Source organism: Rattus norvegicus, chromosome 14 (assembly GCF_036323735.1).
Source record: "Rattus norvegicus strain BN/NHsdMcwi chromosome 14, GRCr8, whole genome shotgun sequence".
Lineage (NCBI taxonomy): Eukaryota > Metazoa > Chordata > Mammalia > Rodentia > Muridae > Rattus > Rattus norvegicus.
The window spans coordinates 97,497,861-97,518,440 of record NC_086032.1 but is presented as its reverse complement, the minus strand read 5'-3'; the positions used below and the strand labels follow the sequence as shown (position 1 = coordinate 97,518,440).

The 20,580-nt window shown below is 42.5% G+C and overlaps 1 protein-coding gene and 1 long non-coding RNA gene across 3 annotated transcripts in view; one reads left to right on the top strand and one right to left on the bottom strand.

Moving 5' to 3' along the window:
• Nucleotides 1–6,548: 6,548 nt before the first annotated feature.
• On the bottom strand, nt 6,549–15,736 carry LOC103693204 (uncharacterized). Of its 2 annotated transcripts, XR_010057605.1 has the most exons (3): nt 13,927–15,736; nt 13,490–13,522; nt 6,549–6,973 (listed from the first exon to the last, which is right to left on the bottom strand). It is a non-coding gene; the product is annotated as an uncharacterized LOC103693204 (long non-coding RNA). The 2 variants fall into 2 exon arrangements; XR_595943.4 differs by having other exon boundaries at nt 13,490–15,736.
• A 3,058-nt stretch (nt 15,737–18,794) lies between these two features.
• The window catches only part of Meis1 (Meis homeobox 1), a 142,698-nt gene continuing 140,912 nt past the window's right edge, over nt 18,795–20,580 (top strand). Inside the window, exon 1 of the mRNA XM_063273629.1 lies at nt 18,795–18,815. The gene's annotated coding sequence lies outside the window, so the exon portion shown is untranslated. The remainder of the gene's footprint in view (nt 18,816–20,580) is intronic.

The following is a 20,580-nucleotide window of genomic DNA, read 5'->3' as shown; positions in this document are numbered from 1 at the left end:
CCACAGTCCATCCACAAAACCTATTCTAACCCCCCTTCTCCGAGAAATCCATGGGCCCCAACATCCCTCCTCTTTACCTAACCACTTTGGATCTATGGATTGTGGCTTGGCTATCATTTACTTAGTTGCTAATATTCACTTATAAGTGAATTCATACTATATTTGTCTTTATGGGTTTCCTCACTCAAGATGATTTTTTTTCGAGTTCCATCCATTTGCCAGAAAATTCCTTTTTTAACAGCTAAGTAATACTCCATTCTGTAAATATACCATATTTTCGTTATTCATTCTTCAATTTAGGGGCATCTAGGATGATTCCAGTTTCTGGCCATTATGAAAAAAGTCGCAATGATTGTAGTTGAGCAAGTGTCCTTGTGATAGGATGGATTTTCCGTTGGGTATATTCCCCACAGAGGTAAAGCTGTATCTTGAGGTAGGTCAATCCACCAATTTTCTGGGGAATCTCTCCCATATTGATTTCCACAGTGGCTGAGCAAGTTTGCACTCTAATCAGCAACAGAGGAGCGTTCCCCTTACTCCATATCCTTACGAGCATGTGCTGTTACTTCTGTTATTAATCTTAGCTACTCTGATAGGTGTAAGATAGAATATCAAACTAGTTTTGATTTACATGTCCTTGATGGCTATAGATGTTGAACATTTTTTTAAGTCTTCTCAGCCACTTGAGATTCCTCTATTGATAATTCTCCATTTAGATCTATACGCCAACTCAAAATTGGGTTATTTGTTTTTTGATATCTAGTTTTTGAGTTCCTTATATATTTTGGATATTAGTCCTCCATAGGGTGTGGAGTTGGTAAAAGAACTCCCATTCTGTATGCTGCTGCTTTGTCTGATAGATGGTGTCTTTTACCTTACAGAAGCCTTTTCAGTTTCATGAGGTCTCATTTATTAGTCGTTGATATTAGTATCTGCATTTTTGTGTTCAGAAAGTTGTCTCCCATGCTAATATGTTCAAGGCTCTCTCCTTTTTTTTTCCTGTCAGGCTCAGTGTACTTGGTTTTATATAGTCTTTGATTCACGTGGACTTGAGTTTCGTGCAAGCAATTTGCACTCTTCTTTATGCAGACATCCAGTTTGACCAGCACCATTTATTGAAGATGCTGTCCTTTTGTCACTGTGTATTTCCAGTTTCTTTTTGAAAACTCAGGTGTCCATCAATGTGTGAATTTATGTCTGGGTCTTCAATTTGATTCCTTTGATCAACCTGCTGAATTCTTATCGCACTTCTTTTAGTCAAGTCAGACGTCAGAGTAGACTGAGATACTTAAATAACAGATTCTTTCCTCAGGCTTCTCAAGGCTCGAAGTCCCCGATGCCGTCTACCAGGGCTCACTTCAGATGATGATCCTCATGTGGTGTCTACACCCAGGCGACAGGAAGGGAAGGCAATGGTGTGTTCTCATCCTAATCCTATTAGCTCAGGGCCACACTCTCCTGACCTTGCTTTATGTGCCTCCCCAACACGAGGTGTGCCTCTTCTGTCACTCTGTAAAATAGGAAGGGTAATTTCACAGTGGGACAGGAAGATAACTCAGCTCATAGCACGTCCTGGGATTTTGTTCACATGACCTCTAGTTTTCCATGTAAATAATTCTATAATCTTCTTTTTTTGGTGTTATAATCACAGTACTAAGTTAGTGAATCGCTCCTTTTTCCAAGTGAGGAAGACTATTTCACCCTCGGGCATAGTTTTTACATAGTTTTCTTTGGTTGGCTGTTTGGGTATTTTGGTTTTTGGTGTTGTTTGTTTCGCTAGACAAGCTACACCAGTGTGAGATTTCTTCCTCTACTGGTATTATTTTCTTTCCTAATTATAAGTGAGCATTTATTGCATTTAACTAACATACCCTCTATGTTGACACTTTCTTAAGTTTCATACACTATTAGTGAGTAGACATGTTGCTAAGGTTTTTCAATCCCCTAGAACACAGAATTCTTCTGATGGAGAACACGGGAAGCAAAGTGGCTTTGAAAGCATGCTGTGATTTTGCTTAGCAGTTGAAAGGCTAGACGTTCTGGAATAGAGTGAATGATAAGGATAGAAGGAGGTGAAGGAAGGATGGTAGGACGGAAGAAACCAGAGGAAGGGTTGAGCACAAATGTCCTTAGTTACCTTCTTGAAAACACACTCAGATGTCATGTGTGGAAGTCATGACATTCAGACGAGTGAAAGGGAAACCCACTATCAGAGGCTACCTAGGTGTCCACGCAAACAGGGACGAGCATGACTTGGGATGGAAAGCCTTATGGAGGGAAGGAGTGGGAGGTAGTTTGGAGGAAGGATCCATGGATACTAGTGGGTGGGAGACATGTGAATTAAGGGAACAAAGGATAAAGTTAACAACACAGGGCGACAAAGAAGATTCCCGCTGTGGCTTCGGTCCCATTTCCAAATATGCTTTTTTAGCTTTGAGCTGCTCTTCTCCTTGTTTCATAATTTTAACTTTATTTAATGATGTTCTGAAGAGTTTAAGAACAAAAAAATTAAATTTCACAGTATTTTTTGTATTAAGGTGAAATGTGTTTAACATTAACATCGCCATTTGACTTTTCTTGCATGTCCGTTCCCGCTGTTCTTGTTCCCAGTTTCTTGTGGATCTCTGGTGTGGTTGTAGCTCTCCATGTCCGACACACAGATACTCTTGACTCCATTCGAATTTTAGGTGATGTCTTAATAAGTGGCATGCGTCAGCCATTGAGATAGGCTTCATCATAATCATAATTAACCAAGGCTTGTGGGTGTTATTTTTGTTGTTTTTTAACCTCTTTTCTATTCTGTTCTTTTGTGCAATGTAAGTATCTTTTCCTTTCTTTTTTGACTTTCATGGCCCCAAATCTTCAGTAACACTGGTAGTGATCGTTACAATTTCATGTGTATTCATGCCTCTGCTTCCTGATTTATTGACCCCAAATCCTGAGACATCCAACCCATCTGTCACTCTTCCTCCCAGCTCCACCCTCAGGAGCTCTTAGTTGCTCAAATTCATTCTGTTCTCACTAACTGTTGCTTTCCATAGTGAAATGGGTTTGGGACATGTCATTTTTAACCTGCCTGCAGGTCTCCATGTTTGTTCCTATATTTAGATAATCTCGATGCTCTCAATCCATCTTCCATATCTAAACTCCTCATTTTTCTTTACTAGTTTACTTGTGTTTCTTCGCTATATGCTAATTTCTAAACTTTTATTATTATCAGATCCTCCGGACTTAAAAAAAAAAACCTTCCTGTGGTTTTTATTCAGCAAGTCTAAGACTCTTTAGATTGAATGTTTCTGATTTTCACAACTCGTTGGACATTTGAGCCATCTTGATATTGAAATGGTGAAGACATCTGAGGCATGATGACTTGTCACAAATGGCCGCTTGTTTGTACCTTGAATCTTCAGATTATTTTACAAGAAGAGAATAGCTCCTGGATTGTTATTGTCAATCACGAAGTCTATGAGTTAAAGATGTCTTCCATGAATGTTCCATTCCTGTCCTCTCACAAAGACAGTGAGCTGCTTGAACTGATCATTGGTGATTTGAACTAACTCTGCTGTCTTGTAATATGTTTTTAAACGCCATCACGTGACTTTGCTTTCTTAATTTAGCTTGTTCTCGGGAGGCAAAGATAAATACTGTGATTTTTTTTTTCACCTACTTCATGGAACAGTAGACATCTATGTTCATCTTAGTAAGACCTTGTTTTAAGATAGTTTTTAGAAAGTAAAATTAGACCCAGAGCTTGGCCGTAGAAGACTTACCTAGAACATGCTTCCTCATAGCACAACACACACATTCTCATGGAGAATACTAAAACAAAGAGAGCCAAATACCTATACTCCTGAGAAATAATAAATGGATGTTTTCTGTGATACTTTTCTGACTTTTTCTTGTCTCCTTTGGATGCTTAGAGGAATTCTGAACTATAATTCCCCTGCAACATTCTTGGAAATCTGGCTTAGCAGAGACTACGTTTCAGTTTCCCAAGAGGCTGTTGTCACGCCTCTGATATTTCCCTGAAGTGAGTACAGCCCTTTCAGATAAGGTGTGGTGTGAATGACAGCAGATGGGATGGGACGCGAAGCTTCAGCTGCCGTGCTAGCCCAAGAGAATTCAAAGTCATTTGACCTTACTATTCTTCTGCCAACAATAGATTTCTAGATTAGATGATCAAATATGGAATTTCCGAGATCTCACATATACAAAAGAGATCTTTAAAATTAAGGACAGACTTCTTAAAAATCTTTATCTAGGTCCATGTTGTGTTCCCATCTCCTCCATGAGAAGCCGTCAGTGTGAGCATTTAGTCAGAAGAGCACCCAGAGCTTAGTGTGGAGGGTAACAGAAGCAACCATCAGGGTTGGCTGGCTTCATCCAGCCTCAGGACCCTACTCAGAGACCCTTTGACTCCTTAGAGCAAGAACCACTTGTCCTCTTTGCCAATAATATTTTTTCTAATTTTTAGCTTCACTAAGGAAGAGCCCTAGAAAGTACCTTTTCCTTGCCCTCACCTCCAAATTTAGATCTTCCTACAGGGTTTAACAAAACTCTAGGCCTTGGAATATACAAGGAAAAAAGTTTGAGTTCAGGAAGAAAAAAAAGAAAAAGAAAAGAGAGACATTTCTCTAACTGCTTTTCCCAATTAAAAATAAGAGGGGGAGTGAGAAAGACCGAATACTTTTATTTTAGAAGCCTTGGAAATGCACAACAGTAGGTAAAGAAGGTAAACAGGAACCATTGTGTTAGAATCAGACACTAGGCTTATTTATTTTCGTTTTCAACAGATATATTCAAACACGTGCTTGGTTAGGATAACTCCGACTTTAGTTTTCCTTCTCATTTTTCATGAGCACGTTAAGTTTTATTGTTTCTTCAAGGATAAATGACATTTCAAAGCCACGGCGTTCCTAATAGGGAAATTCACGAAGAAAATGGGCAACTCAGAAAGGGATGGGAAGGAACTGCCAATTAGTTAGCTGCTAAAACTGGAATGTAATAAAATGAGATTTTAAATTTAAAGATCTGTTCTCCTCTGTAAATTTGGAGAGAGATGCAGACCTTTGAGTTCAGGGCCGACGGCCAACTCACCATAATGCCCTTACAACTGTGGTATCTAACAGGTCACAGTGTCTGGGTGGACAGGTCACAGTGTCTGGGTGGAAGGCAGATGACAACTTGGAAGAGTCAGCTCTCGGCTTCCACTGTGTAATCCCAGGAGCTGGATTTAGATTTGCCAAGCTTTTAAGCAGGTGAGGCAGTTTTGGTAGCCTGTGGTTGGGATTGGTGCTGCTGCTGCTGCTGCTACTGCTGCTGCTGCTGCTGTTGTTGTTGTTACTGCTGTGTCATCTTGGTTTGGTTTGATTTTCTCACTGTAGAACTCTCTACCACAGCGGTTCTCAACCGTCCTGATGCTGTAACACCTTAATACAGCTCCCCGTGTTGTAGCGACCCCAACCATAAAAGTATTTACATCGCTGCTTTACAGCTATGATTTTGCTGTGGTAATGAATCACCATGTAAATATCTGACATGCAGACCCCTGTGGAAAGATCATTTAATGGCCCATAGGGTCATGACCCACAGGTTGAGAACCACTGCTCTAGAACAGTGATATTTTGGGGAACGTACACTTCAACAGGCCAGATAGTTCACATCTCGTCAATGCCTTCCTTAGCCCTCATCTCAGCGAATGGACAACCAGTGACATTTTTTGATAAATGCTCTAATTAATGTATACCTGTACATTTAGATCATGACGACTATTTTCTAGTGCTTGCTAGGATAATTGAGTGTCAATTCCATACTTTGGCTTTTGTTTTGAAAGGCTTGCTGCTTTTCAAAATGCTGTTTCAACCAACCAATGGCACGAGTCAGGTCTCTAGAAACTAGGGTGAGTCTCATAAACCAACTTGACCTAAAATTTAAAGTCTACGATGATCTCATTCAAATTAGTGGCAGGCTACATCCAGTTTTTAATTACACGGCTGCTGTTAGAATGGCTAATGGCTCTGCCCAGGATGCATCGTAGGAGAGAATGAGGTCCTTCCACCCTGCTCCGAGCCATCTCATTAGAGTATGCTGCCCTTTGCTGTAATGTCCCATCAAAGTCAATGCTGTGGACACTCCGGTCCTTCTGATGGGCCTTCAGTTGCTGGTGAGGGGACCTGAGGAAAGCTAAGTACAGTACAAAGTCATTTGCAAAGTAATAACAATGTTTCCCTGCACAGGTGATAGCTCAGAGGAGATCTAATTGGACCAAATTACCCCATTCCAAGAATAATACTTTATAGTTTATGTCACAATTATCTCTGAAGGATCTTGAAGAGATTTATGAACATTGATTAAACATCAGCGTACCACTTTGAAGGAGGTGATATTAATGCGGTTACACTGAGCCCAGAGAGGGATGGTTACCTATTCCCGAGCAAAACAGTCAGGAAACAATCGCAACAAGCCTGCTTTTATGTCAGGTCCATCCTTCCACAGAGGCTCTACAAGGCTCTGGGAGATCTTAGTTCCGTGACGTATCATAACTAAAATGGCAGAAAAGGAGAACAAATGTTTATTTCTCAGCCTAGCTCATAATTGCCACAAAAGAATGCACTTTTGATTTTTTTAGAATCACAAAATATTTGAGTCATTTCTCTCGATTCCCCCGAGATTTTAGTCAGGTAAGTTCTGTTTATAATTAGTCTCCCCTCCTTTTTCCAGCTTTAAACACTTGGCATCAAATATGAAATTCAAAAATCACTGGAGCTTGGAGGAATATCAAAAGAAGAAATAGTCAGGTCCTTCTGACTTCCATATGCGAAACCTTGAGCCCATGAGGGAAGGAAAGGGGCTCTGCCATGGTTAGAATGTCTCTGTTATACAGGGAGCCTCCAAGTGGGGTTCTAAGGCCTCGATTCCTTTCTTCGTGTGCGAGGGCAGTTGAACATCTTGAGCAAAGGCTGTCTGAATAATCCTGTGAAAAGTGAAATTGACGGTAAATGGATAAAACTTTCGGCTCTATTGAACACGCAAACGCACGCGTCCGCACATGCACACGCCTTTGAATCTGTAATACACTTAGCGTGACTACCCTCGATCAACTCAGAGTTTTATTGCTACCAAAAATGCAGTGGTGTGTGGGAAGACAGCCACCCCATAGTCACAGTCAGCCCTCCACGAATGCTTCTCTCTCTCTCTCTGATCAAATCTTAGAGACCAAGATCTGAAATTACCTCTCTGTGCCCCGAGTACCACAAAGCAGACTCTGACGGATTTTCTTTGAAAACAAAGAAATACTGACATCGATATGAGCACACTGAAGATTAGAATCCGTGAGGTGAGCACGGGGTTAGAGAAAGCTGCGACTGCTCCACTAGATTAACTGCGGGTGTGAACCTGTGTTTGGGGGAGCGAAGCTGAGAGGACTCTGAACGATGCAGACTCTGGATGATCTGGGTGCCCTTCCCAGAGAGCGTTCTTGCTTTGGGGACGTAAGCAAGACTCGTTCCTTCCATCAAAACATAGGAACCGTTTGTGTCATTTGATGCTGTGGTTTTTGTTATTATTAAACTGACTGATCCAGGAGACAAGGCTATTGGATGGAACATTTCTGATGCCCAGTGACCTTTCTGACGCGGCCTTCAGAGTACCTCCCCGTCACCTACAGTTTCACAAATCATGTAAAGTCAGGGGATAGAGCCTTGTGGGCGCCGTGGTTTCACTCAACCTAACTGCGTTTCAAAAATAGAAACCATGATAAAGCTGATTAATTTTGCTATTCTTTTTGGAACACATCAAATGTCTACTCCACTCCTTCCTCCTCAGTCTGTTCTCAACTCACAATCGAAGATTTCACTGCATTGTAGAAGGGAATATTTTGGAAATGAAGGTGTCTAATATTCCACAGAAGCCATAGTCATAAGTGTGTCACATGTAAAAGTGATACCATATAATTAGAAGTGGATTTAGACAGAAAGACAGAAAGATGAGCTGTAAAAGCAGATAATTAGTGCACTGTTATAATTGGCAAATAGTTCTCAATCCCATGGTAACTGTGCTCAGAAAGAAGCTCCTGCCGGTTGACTAATTTTCCTGAAGGCAGTTTTCTCCCTCTCTTTCTATGGAAAGTTTGAATAGCTGTCTTCTTGAAAACTGAGTTATTATATGTCATAAACCAATTTATAATGTTTTAAAGTATTGCTGTGTTTTTAAAGTATGAAAGGACCTATCAACTATAAGAACCAAATAAATATTATGTTTACGAAATGAAAGAACTATATTAAATCTAATAGTCATGTTTTATATGTAAATTTGAGTGTGTTCTCTCACAAAATAAACATTATTTGCTGAATGAAAAATGACTTTAAGACAAAGAGAAGTAAACAGTTCTCAGTGAATGTGCATAATCACTTCAAAATGCCTGGACACTGCAGAAGGAAGCCTTGGGAGATGTATTCCAGAAGTCCTAGTCCTTCTCACTGGAAAGGAGACGACCAGGAAAGAAGGAGAAAAGAATTCAAAGTTTTAAGCAAAAAGAATGTTTTCTCATGTTCCCTCCCCAAATATTTAGCAGAATGCAGTCATACATAGGGATTTTTTTTCCAGATTAATACCAGAACTCAGTACATTAGTTCCCAGACAAAGCCCTGAATCCTAGACCATGAATGTCCATAAGCCCCTGCTGGTCTCTCATATAGAGGAGGATGTGTTGTCCCAGGGCTTCGGAATGTACAGGACCATGGCAGATCCGCGGTATGCTTTGCATATGATAATATTTTTATTAAATCCACTGTACAAACAACATCTTCAGCTTTATCCCTGGCTGTTGTTATCTGGGAATGATAAGTCACTTCAACCAAAGGTAATCCTGTTCAGAATAGAGCACCATAAAACAAAAAGTTGTAGAAGTTGCTGTCTCTAAGGAACAAGATCCAAAACTTAGTAAAACAGAGTTAAATGGAAACTGTACAGGACAAATATTAATGAGAAGGACAGCCTGACAATGGGATGGATTATGAAATCTACAATGAACTTTTCATTGTGTCACTATCAAAAACCATCAACTACATGAGAAAAGCAGGCATACTCAGAGACAGCTCTTTTGGTCACTTGTCTTCTTAAACATTTACGAGAAAACAGGTAGAAGGTTGGGAAGGCATGTGGCTCAACTGGAGTGTTTAAAACATGTAGATGGCCCCGAGCACTTCCCTGTGCCAATCTCTGACAACTGTGACAAGTTTCTGATGGAGAAAACAACTATTGTGCAACAGATGGATCCTCTAAGCACAGGGAAGGCACATCGTCTGACTCACGAGTTTCACGTGACCCCTCACATCTGTTTCTGGGTCATGTATGGCTTGACAAAGTTCTTTAAGAGTCTAGAATTGTTCTTACAGTGTAAGTACTCTAGACACTCTAGAGACTATATTCTCAAATAGTTGGTATGCTAGAGACAATATCGTGGGAATGAGTATTATTTGGAAACTCAACTGGCCAGGCAGTGGTGGTGCACGCCTTTAATCCTGGCACTTGGGAGACAGAGGCAGGTGGATCTCTGAGTTTAAGGCCAGCCTGGTCTACAGAGCAAGTTCTAGGACAGCCAGGGCCAAACACAGAGAAACTCTGTCTCCAAACAAAAACAAAACAAACTGTTAAAATGATACCCATTCAGAATTACTGTAACAGGTTTTGATACAACCCCAAAGGAAAACAATGACAGAGGAGACATGTTATTTAATGCCAGCAATACGGCCAGGCAGTTGTAGGAAGTGTTTTCTTTCAGTCAGTTTCCAGGATGGGGTTAACCAACCATTACAAATTCATAGCAGAGCTGAATTACAAATTCATAGGAATTAAGAAATCAAATAAAAAGAGAGCAAAATTTTGAAACAGATTCAAGTGCTTGTCTTTTGGGGTAAAAAAAGAAAATGAAAAAGCTGAAGTTCTGAGGAAACGTGTCCATTCAGCAGCTTCACGTAATGAGCAGGTGAAGTCAGCCAATGAGATCATCCAAGACGCAGCCTTTTCTGTTCTTCCCTGAAGCTTCCGGTCCTGGAGCAGGTGGGTTGTGCTAAAGGCTTCACCTGGGCTTCATCTTCTGTGTTGTTTTGTTTCGTTTTAAAACAACACGGTCAAGTGTTTGTATTGTATCAATAGATTGTTATTTAAACACAGTTCCATGTTTGAAAAAAAGTGTGGAACAAAAACTTCAAGCAACTGGCCTTTGGGTTGCTAAGCATGGTGACCATTATTAGCCACAAATAAATACAAGATAGGGCTGGTCGGAGGGCTCAGCAGCTAAAGGTTGATGTCAACCTGAATCCTGGGGAGCCATCTGATGGAGGGAGACTAGGACAAATTGTCCTCTCTGTCTCTCTCTGTCTCTGTCTCTGTCTCTCTCTCTGTCTCTGTCTCTCTCTGTCTCTCTGACTCTCTCTCTCTCTCTCTCTCTCTCTCTCTCTCACACACACACACACACACACACACACACACACACACACACACACGGTGGGGGAAGGGCCTGAGTATGCTCACAGTCACACATAGATACAAAATAGCTAAATAAAAGGCATGTTTAGAGAACACAAAAAAACGAGAATCAATGCATAAATTACTTCTTGTTTCATGAACTCAGTGTGCAATGCCACAAGGAAAAGACAAGTATGAAGTCAGGGATGACAGACATTGCCTCCAGAACTTGTCTGGCCAGTGGAGGAAGGATTGGGGGTTTTAACTTCTGAAATACTAGCAGGCGTCCAGACAAATCCAATGGTAAACTGAAGAGGCCTGCGCTTTGAAAGCTACCTTTCAGCAAAGGCCTCAACTGTCATTTTCAAATGTGAAGGCCGATATCTGGAGGTCACTGTGCCTGAAGGTATTGAGAAAGACTTCTGACATTTGATTTTCCTGCCAGAAAAATTTCACAAAAGGATGTAACCGAGAGCGAATTAATTAAAAAAGTGAAACAAAATAAAACAAAACAAAACAAAAAAAGGTAGAAACACTTCAGATTTCTTCTTCTGGAATACAAAATATATGGATTTCAGAATGCAATGTTTTAAAGACTTATTTAGTAAGAAATTATTTTCATTTCTGGAGACTAGGTATGTTCTCTAAAAATCAATCATTATCGCAATCTTGGATCTCACAAATGGCTCAAATTGTAGTGGTGACGTTTCCAAACAATGCCTTGTAAGTGGGAATTCCACAGAATTTACTGATATTAGTAATTTTGCAGTTAGTTTTGTGAGATGTGGTTCCACTCTGTAGCCAAACATTGGCTTAACTTCTTCCTAACCTCAGAGCTCATTTCACTCTTGATCGTGACTGTTCATTTTTTCCTCTATGAAATGGTCTTCATTCCGTGGTCATTGTGTGATATGTGTTAATCAATACTTGGTCACATTGACCTAGAAAAAAACCTACTTAGAACCCGGAACACTGCACAAACTAAGGCCTCCAGAACAATTTGTTTAAAATGTATTAGTATAAGATGTGTTAGTGTATTCATTACGTGAGAGAGGATGTGGAAAAATGAACGTTTTTTTAATATGATATGAAGTTTCGCTTTCAAATACATTTGTACATGTTGTTCTAGGTAAGATAATAGCATGAAGACTAAATGGTAGACCCAGGTGTGGGGGTCCATGCTTTTGATGCCAGCACTCAGGCGGCAGAGGCAGAGGCAGGAGGATCTCTGTGAGTTAGAGACCAGCCTTGTCTACATAGCCAGTTCGGGGACAGCCAGGGGTAAATAGAGAAACCTCGTTTTGTTTCTGTTCTGTTTATAAAGCAACCTAAAACAGCAAAACAAACAAAAATAATAAACAGTAATTTCCAATTCTGATATTGTTCAGAGAGGAGAAAAATGTGAAGGAAGTGGCTGAGGTCAAAACAGAGAAAGACTCCATTAGAATAATTGTTCCAACCAAATTCTAAAGTATCAGTCTTTTTAAAATTTACTCTGAAGATGGCTTCATTATCCTTCCTAGGTACAAGCATTTTGTTGAATTTTTAAATGACACCTTATCTGTGTGATTTTATAATAGATAATCCTTAAATGAAAAAAATTAAAAAAGAAACTTACTTAGAAATCAAAATAAGCTAGGCATAATGGTACACACCTTTAATCCCAGCACCGTGGACGCAGAGGCAGGTGGATCTCTGTAAGTTTGAGGCCAGCCTGGTTTACATATTAAAACTCTGTCTCAATAAAAGTAATAATAAATCAAAATAACTTAATCAAGGCATTGCATGTGGCTAATTTCTTCCAATTCGATCAGCCCACCAGCAACCATGGTAAAACTGGAGCCAATTAAGCCTCTCTCTTCACTCCTAGCAACCCTTGGCTGGGAATATCTCCCCCAAGCAAGGGGCTCTTTCTAATTTCTGCAATTATTCTTCCGTTTCAGTCTACAAACCTCACTAAACGATCACATATAAAGCAGTACAGCGAGCGCACCGCCAAGTTCTGCGTCCAACAAGGACTTTTAGGATATATGAAACAACTATGAAGCTATCTTTAAAGCTCTTTGGACACCCAGACTATTACTGAAGTTTAATCTCTAAAGAGTGTTTGGTTATTTTCCATTACTATTCAACAAGTAGAGAAACACACAAACAAAACCAAAAGAAAACAAAACAGAGAACTGTATAGGTTTGTAAGAAATGGCTAAATATATAACCATTGGCAAAATTTACTCTTATGGATACCTGCAGGATTTTTCTTTTCCTACCAAACATCCAAGATAAAAATCCAAAGCAACCAAAAACTTAGACTAAAATATTAAAGATAAACAAGAAGTGGAGAGAAAAGAGAAATGAATAACATTTGTTTTGGGAACAAAATGTGAAGCCTAAATAAGAATTTTAGCAGTACCAAGTATGCATCCTGGCCTCCCTCGCACAGGGTTCGAGTAACCAGGTGGGTTGTGGGGTTCACGGAAGTAGAATACAATGCGATTCTGTGAAATTTAGATCTTAGCATCCCAGTGAGGTATTAAGCCTGTTTGGAACCCATTATGTTTTGAGTTCCTAAAGACAAGCTACTGGTGGGGGCAGGGTTAGAAGTCATGCGGGGTATAAGAGTAAATATGTCTGGACTGTCCCTGCTCTGGGTGACTAGACCCGGGCCAGTTGACCCTAGAGACAGTTTTGGTATCTACCCAAACCTTCCATGCTCTTTTCTTCCCGTCCCACGGGAAAGTCCAGGAAGTCTGTGGAGAAGCCTAAAGGTTTTTGGTTGTAGCTTGCTTTGGTGGGGGTTGAGGGGAGTGCTGTCCTAGAAAGGGACAAGCCCTGGAAGATTCCCACTGTCATCCACAAGGTCTCTTTAGTCTCCTGTTTCACCTTTCCTCCTTAGGGTCCCAGGCTTAGGGGGTTCCTGGCTCACAGAAAGTGTCTCAATGATGGAGTCAGGGCTACCAAGTTAGTACACACATTCAACACCACATCCTTGCCATACTCTGCCAGCAAACAAATATATACCTACCTTCAGCCTTCTTAGGAAAGAAGAGCAAAATATCTGGTTTTGGTTGGTTGGTTTGTTTTTCAAAAGAGTTGCGGGGAGCGGGGGACGTACATTAAAAGAACACCGAGGCACATAGAAAAGAGAAGAAATTGGATGTGTCATTTAAACTCTCTGGATCTCAGCCTGTATATCTGTGAAATGGGCTCTGAAGTGCTCAGAGGTGAGGGAACAGCTGTGAAAGGGGGACCTCAGGCAGATTTCTTCATCCAAATAGTGATTTCTAGGGCACTGAGTGACTTTTTACAGCCTTAAGGAAGGCATGGTTTCTCCCAGAGTCTTCACCCAACCCTCAGTATTAGTCGCCCCCTGCCCCTCCTACATATTTTCCTTTGCTTCCTCACCCCAAGGACATTTCTGTCTGTAAATGTGAATGTGGGGATGCAGACAGCTTTGCCCACCTATTTCAGAAGGTGGACGTGCCATCCTGCAAAAGTCTGACCCGGATCCAGCGCTGAAGGGGACAAGCTGCCTTGGCAGCATCTAGGGACGAGCCTGAGTCTAACTCCAGCTTTCAGCGGGGCTCGGAGTCTGAGCCCCTCTGAGTCTCTGGGTCCAGGGTCCCAGGGCGTCTGTCCCCGCCCTTGCTCGCCCGGCTCTGTGGCTCTCTGCGGTCCTTCCTCCCGCCCGCTGTGCTGCTAGCGGCGCTCCACGGCTTGGGACTCCCGGGTCTCGGTGGCGCTTCCGCGTCCACTCGCAGCGGCTGGAAGCTGAGACGAGGACACACGCGGGTCTCCACGCCGCTCTTCTAAGCACCTGAAGCCCTAACTTCGGCTCCGGCAGCCCCTCCCTCCGAGGGTGTACAAGGCACCGGGGTCCCTCCACGTCCCGAGGCTCTCTGATCGCCGAGCACATGACCTACATGACCTACTGGCCGCCTGAATGACGCCTCGAAGGAAAAACTGTCCATGAACAAAGGCGAGAAGCTTCTGGAATTAGACCCCAGGCCGAGCGCTCGGGAATCCTCCAGTACCGCCGGGAAGAAAGGCACACTACGACACTCAGCCTGAGCAGTGGAAGCTATAGCTAGCGTCGCTCACCGAGTCCCTGTGTCCCCAAGCGCTTTGCACAGGGCGAGCCACTCGGTGCCTCTAGGCGGGATCCGCTCCCTCCTGCAGAGGCTGGGGCGAGCACCCACAGAATGGCTGTCCAGAGTGGCCTTAGACCCCGCAGACAGCTACCTGCAAAAGGACCTTTCCACCTTTTCTGGCCACTTTTCCCAGAGGACTCAGAAGCCCCCTGCGCCCAGCCCAATGTGTTCAGACTCCTGGCCCCTGTGCTTGCAAGCCCTGTGGCCTCGGGCACCCCACCAGACCCAGGGAGCGCGAACTCCCGGGGTGCAGGCAGGGCGCCGAGGCATGGCGACTTGCACCGGCACTGGCGGAGGGATACGGTGACCGCCCCCACCCCACTTTCCCGGAAGTGGCCAAGGAAGTGCCTGTGAGAGAAATTATCCTATCGGACCTGGAAGAAGAGGAGCATGCAAGGTTGTAGACTCTTCCTCCTGTTTTCACACGGACCCTCTCTCATAGAAGTTGCTCAGTGCGATTTTCAGCAAGCATAACCCTAGTCTGAAGCTATTTTTAAGACAAGGAAAGATGGTGTTTATTTTTCATCTTAAAATAAACGCACAGGAAAGTACGTCTCCAACTAGTCACAAATGAGTAACCGCTCAGCAGGCGCCCTTCGGTTTCTTCTTCTCTTCTCCCAGTGTATTTTCTGCACTACTAGAATTCTCTCTGAGCTGCAGGAAGCCCTCGATGATTTTCTTATTCATTAGACGACTCAATGAAATGTTAAAATATTTATTTTTGAGTAATCAGTCCCCACCACACACACTCACACCCGCCCTTTTGACTGAGGGTTCGCACAAAAAACGTGTCCCTTTATTCGATGTAACCTGGATGCCAAGCATGAGTGGTCAGCCTCACCCAGTTGCTTTCAAAGGTAAATGTTTGCAATTGCTGGCCGTGTCCGCGCCAGCCAGACCTCTTTCCAGCGCTCGGTAATTCCATTACCAGTGTGGACTAGATCAGGCTTGAGTTCACTTGTGATTACTTTTCGGGGGTAAAAAAAAAAAAAATCTAGGTTTTCCAGCTATTGCAAGTAGGATTTCTGTTTATTTTTAAAATGTGAGTTAAGTAGTTCATAACATAGTAGCCATTTTCAGTTGAGGGTTTTAAAAACACCCACCCGCCACACAGAGAACAATTAAAACCACCCCAGCTTTCAAACTACCAGGCAAGCAACATCCATGCTTCTGGTGTAGTCAGTGGCAACTTGGTCTCTCTGATAACCCTGATATTTAAAGTCACGCTGACAGGGCACCATTTCAAAACACACTTGAAAAGCAATTCTCAAGTACACTTATGTATCAATAAGATGTCTTACCCTTCCTTTTCCCTACTATGTTTTCTTTAAAAGTAAGTTTTGTCTTTTAGGTTCTCTCTGGTAATTTGGCACATGCTCCTGGCTTGATTTCGGTAAAGCAGATCAGCAGTTTGAGCATCCCTTGCACCAAGGCTCTGTGGCTTTTTGACCAAGACCCACTTGATTTCTCCACTGCCGGAGAGGGTATATTGAGCTTTCTAAATCACAAGATCATTTCTGTACGATCATTTCAATTACTTCAGAAACTAAACCATGGCCAGAGGTCAAAGGTAGCAGCTACGTGTGTGTTTTCCTATCCGAAAGCTTCCACAATGCCAGGGCTCTATGCACAGTTTTAAATCAAACAAAAAGGCATACGATACTTCCAATATTTCAGAGAACAGAAACGGCCACTGCTAGAAGAGGCTGCTGACTTTTATCAGACTTTCACCTCCCTGACCTTCCTCCCCAACCTTCCTCCCTGGTAACAACAAACACTGTCTTCAGGAATCACCAAAGGGGTGTGCACAAGAGTGTTCTCATAACCAATTTCTCCCTGATCTTCTAAATGTGCCTCTTTGATTCCTGAATATTATTATATTCTGGGTGCCCAGCACTGATATGCACAACCTCCATTACCCAGGCAGTTGCTACCTTTCAGTTCAATTGTCAAGGGAGTCTACACTCAGAGCCAAGCCATTGCCCAGAGTTTCTTCTCAGAGAGGTTGAGCCTGTCACACCTTTTGTGCTTCTCCCACGTTGGTTGGAAAAGGGGGTGGGCAGGAAGTGAGAAATGAATATTTGAATGAGTTACTCTTGTGCTTTAACCGAGTAGCTTGGAGACACCTGTACTGTTACCTTTGGGGTTGAAAAAAAGTAGTTGGACTGTAATACCTTTTCAGTGAGTCCCAAGACCTGTGATCCTCTCTTGTCTGTTACTAGTATGAGCTCTCATCCTACCCACCTCACCCCCAAAAAAGCCACATCCTTCTCCCCACCCCCACCTTCACTAAACACTGGACAGTGAAAAGTTTAAAGAAAACAAGGCTGCAGTTTTTCTATTGTCCAGTAGACGGCACAAAAGATCAAGCGTTTAAATACTGAACAATCCAAGGAGCTTGGGTTACATTTGGATGCCAGTGGCCTGTTCTTTTAGACAGCTAGGCAGTCAGCACAGGATCCACCGGTGAAGCAGAGAGCAAAACCAAAATTAACTCTGCAAAACTTTGAGATGGAGTCACGTGAAAACATTTTGTGTGTGTGTGTGTGTGTGTGTGTGTGTGTCTGCTCGGCAGATACATTTCCTTCAGAAAAATACATCAGTGGTTTTCAATAAAGAGAGATGTCTTATTACAGATAGTACTAACTAAAAGCTACCTGTAAGGAACTGAGAGATCAAAGTTTAAAAAAAAAAAAGGAGGCACCTCAATCTCACTTAGTTTCTAATGAGTAGGTCTTTGCAACTTGGGCCTTCAAATTTTCATGTTAGAATTTGTATTATAATTCTATGTTCTTTATTATAGTCAACACAAAGCTCACCCCAGACATTGAGCATTTGTTTTAAATGAGTTTGTATAAATGTGCATATGTAGTGTGCTGTAAAGGAGAGAATTTCTCTTGACGTTTTATGTGCAGCTTTGGGTGGGGGGCTTTGGAAACTAAGACCACCAGAGATAATAGTAGGGCCTCTTTAGTGCAATGTACAGCTTTGCCTAATATTTATATTTAAAAAAAAAACAAAACTCCATTTCTTTCCACTCTGCAGACCCTGTCGAGGTTTGGAGGAAGGCAAAGTGCAGGCTAATAACTCATTTCCCAGTTAATTTTATTAAGAATTTATAGCACTGTTTAGAAAGTTTTAAGACAACCATAAATTTTATTAGGAATATTTTATTAAGCCCTCTATTTAATTAATAAAAGACCTCTATAAGTTCTGAAAATGTCAGAGCTGGTAATTATGTTAACCAGTGTAGTTTTCTCCTCTCTAGAGACCAAAGCATTTTAATGATTTGAAATAGAAAAGTAGTAAGGAAGGCAATCAGCCTCCCAACAGTTGTTTTTCCTGGACTTTTGTTAGGCAGCCAGTAGATAGTGAGTCAGGCATTTTCCCTGGGATGGTCAGAGAGCTGAGTCTGACCTCTCATTGACTTGTGAACTGGACCCAGACAGTCTTTGTTTTTTGAAGCAAAATGTGGTAAACAATCCTCCCAGCCCTGTGGCCTGGATTGCTTTGGGAGGCTTGATTAACGTCTTTCCTAATCCTGGGCTTTAAGCCCTCTTTCCTATCACCTAACCAGGTTTCTCCCTGTAATAACCATCTAAATAGTTTATTTCGGTTTCCTCACAGTCATCCATTAGCTTTAAACTTCTGGTAGTGTTCTCCTATCACACGCTTATCGCCCGCATTCCTTCACTATCTCTACTAGATTTCAAATCCATTTTCTTTAAACTCCCCCCATTTCTGTTTTTTTTAAATGCAAATGCTAATGTAGGGGGGGCTATTTGGAGGGCAGAGAACTGATAATGTTTTTCTTGAAGTACAAATCCCGAGCCCCCCACACTCCAGGAGAACCTCAAGAGCAACCCCCACATTTTAACAGGCATCTTAAAGGGAGGTGACAGATGATAAACACTTATCATTTTGTGAACACAGCTGCCAAACTCCATTGATTAGCAAGACTTTATTTGTGGTGGCCTAGCAAACAGGCCCACACATTTTTTTTTTTTAACCTTCAGAGGTGCCTCTTTAATTTCAAGACGTTGAAGTCTGACTCATCAGTGGGAACCTTTGAAACAAAAGCCCAGTTCAGGATATGAACTTTGCAGAGTTCCTCACAGGAGAACAAAGAGTTACAAGAATGTGTCTGCAACTCCCAACAGCCAAGATGGACACTGCTTGCTACAGAGGCCTCCCAACAGGGTAGGTGACACACAGTAGGGAGCAGGAGCTCAGATGGCCTCTTTCTTAGTCCCTGCATTCTATCTTTGGGAAGATAACTGCGAGCCATGAAAGGAAAGTAGAAAACAGCAGCACTGCCTCTTGAAGAGCAGAGGTGTCAGTAGAACCGAACACCAGCGTTCTGCAAAAACCGGGACGCTGCTTAAAGTCCTTTAAAGGGGAACATCTGAAATAAACTTGGGGTTAGGGCCATCCAGAGCAGCACACACACACACACACACACACACACACACACACACACACACACACCGCGGTAATTCACGCCACAGTAACTTTCTGAGATCCCTCCAATTACCTCTTCCCCTTTCCTTTTAATAGATGATTAATTGCTGCCTTGCCAGAAGAGGTATTTTTTTTTTTATGGCTACTATCTTACAGTTCTATACATATGCAATTCCTCTCAGCAAGTCCCAACTGTAATAACTGTTTGCTAATTGTAAAATCCTTATCCAGAATGAGGTTTGGGCAAACAATTCGTACTACTGTAATTACATTGTAAAAGTGTTTGAGTTGCCCAAGTGTTCAGAAGTAATCCACGAAGGCCTGCAAGCAAGTGCTCGGATCGCATTCTTAAGTGGAAAGTTTTCAAAACCAGCAGGGCTTTCTTTTAGGCTCACAAGTTCAAGCTCTCCTCATCTTGAAGGGAAAACCTGTTGGTAGGTAACTAAAGTATGTTTTAAAGGGAAGGTGACACATCACTTCATAAAACCAACAGCCCCGTCCTTGCTTTGAAGATTGAAAAGTTTCTTACCCGTGAGTTTCTTTGCCACCGAGATGGGTAAACAAAATAATTTACTGAAAAGCAAGAACTCCAAATTAGTCCTAGTCTCAAAAATAGGCAGTTTATCAAAACTGACCTTGTCCAAACTTGAAAACCTTCACGCACAGTTATGGAAACTCTAAGCCATTACTTAAGTCTGCCTGAGAGTCCCTTGGGCTCTTAAAGACTAGGTCATCTACGTGTATTTTACAGTAAATTTCTCCCAGTTAAATTGGTCTTAGACGATTTCCCTTGCGATTCATTTAAGGATTGTTAACAGAGACATGCCCAGTGTGGTGTCTGGTTTGAATGTCTTTCCCACCCCCCCACCCCCACTCCAAGCCCCCTGGGAATTTCGCTGGTGCTCCGTAGGCCTCTTGGGGTGATGACACTCACAGCCACCCCCACCCACCGCAAGACCCAGCAATGGTGGACCGCCACTCAGGTGTGGGCCGCATTGGTTTGGGACTGGGGAAGGGCTTTCAGGCTGTCCGCCCAGCTCGGTAGGTTCTATAATCCGCAGAGAAGTGTGCTGTTTGGCCCAGCTAGCTCAGCTTCCTAAAACTGGGGGGAAATCTCCTTCCTCCGGGGAGCAGGAGGTAATTCAAGGCTCTTCCATGCCTGGTTTTGATGCAGAACTCTGCATTAACTTTCCAAATGATACATCGGGGCGTTTGTGCAAGAAAAGAGCACATGAATGTGACGGGAAAAGTAAAAGCTTCAAACTTGAGCGTCGAAACAAAAAGACAGAGAGGAGACACAGAGGCAGGCACACGATGAGGGGTCGTGGGGCCTTTTATTGTTTTCAACAGTCGGATCTCTTTCAAGGCAAAGCCCATTGAAAGTTTGGGGTGAACATATGTCAACCCTTCAGGTGTTCGTTGTTGGGGGCGGAGTGCTGGGCTGGAGGGCCGCAAGCCTGGTCTACTAGGCTTAACCCACACGCACCGCTGCTGGAGTGAACTA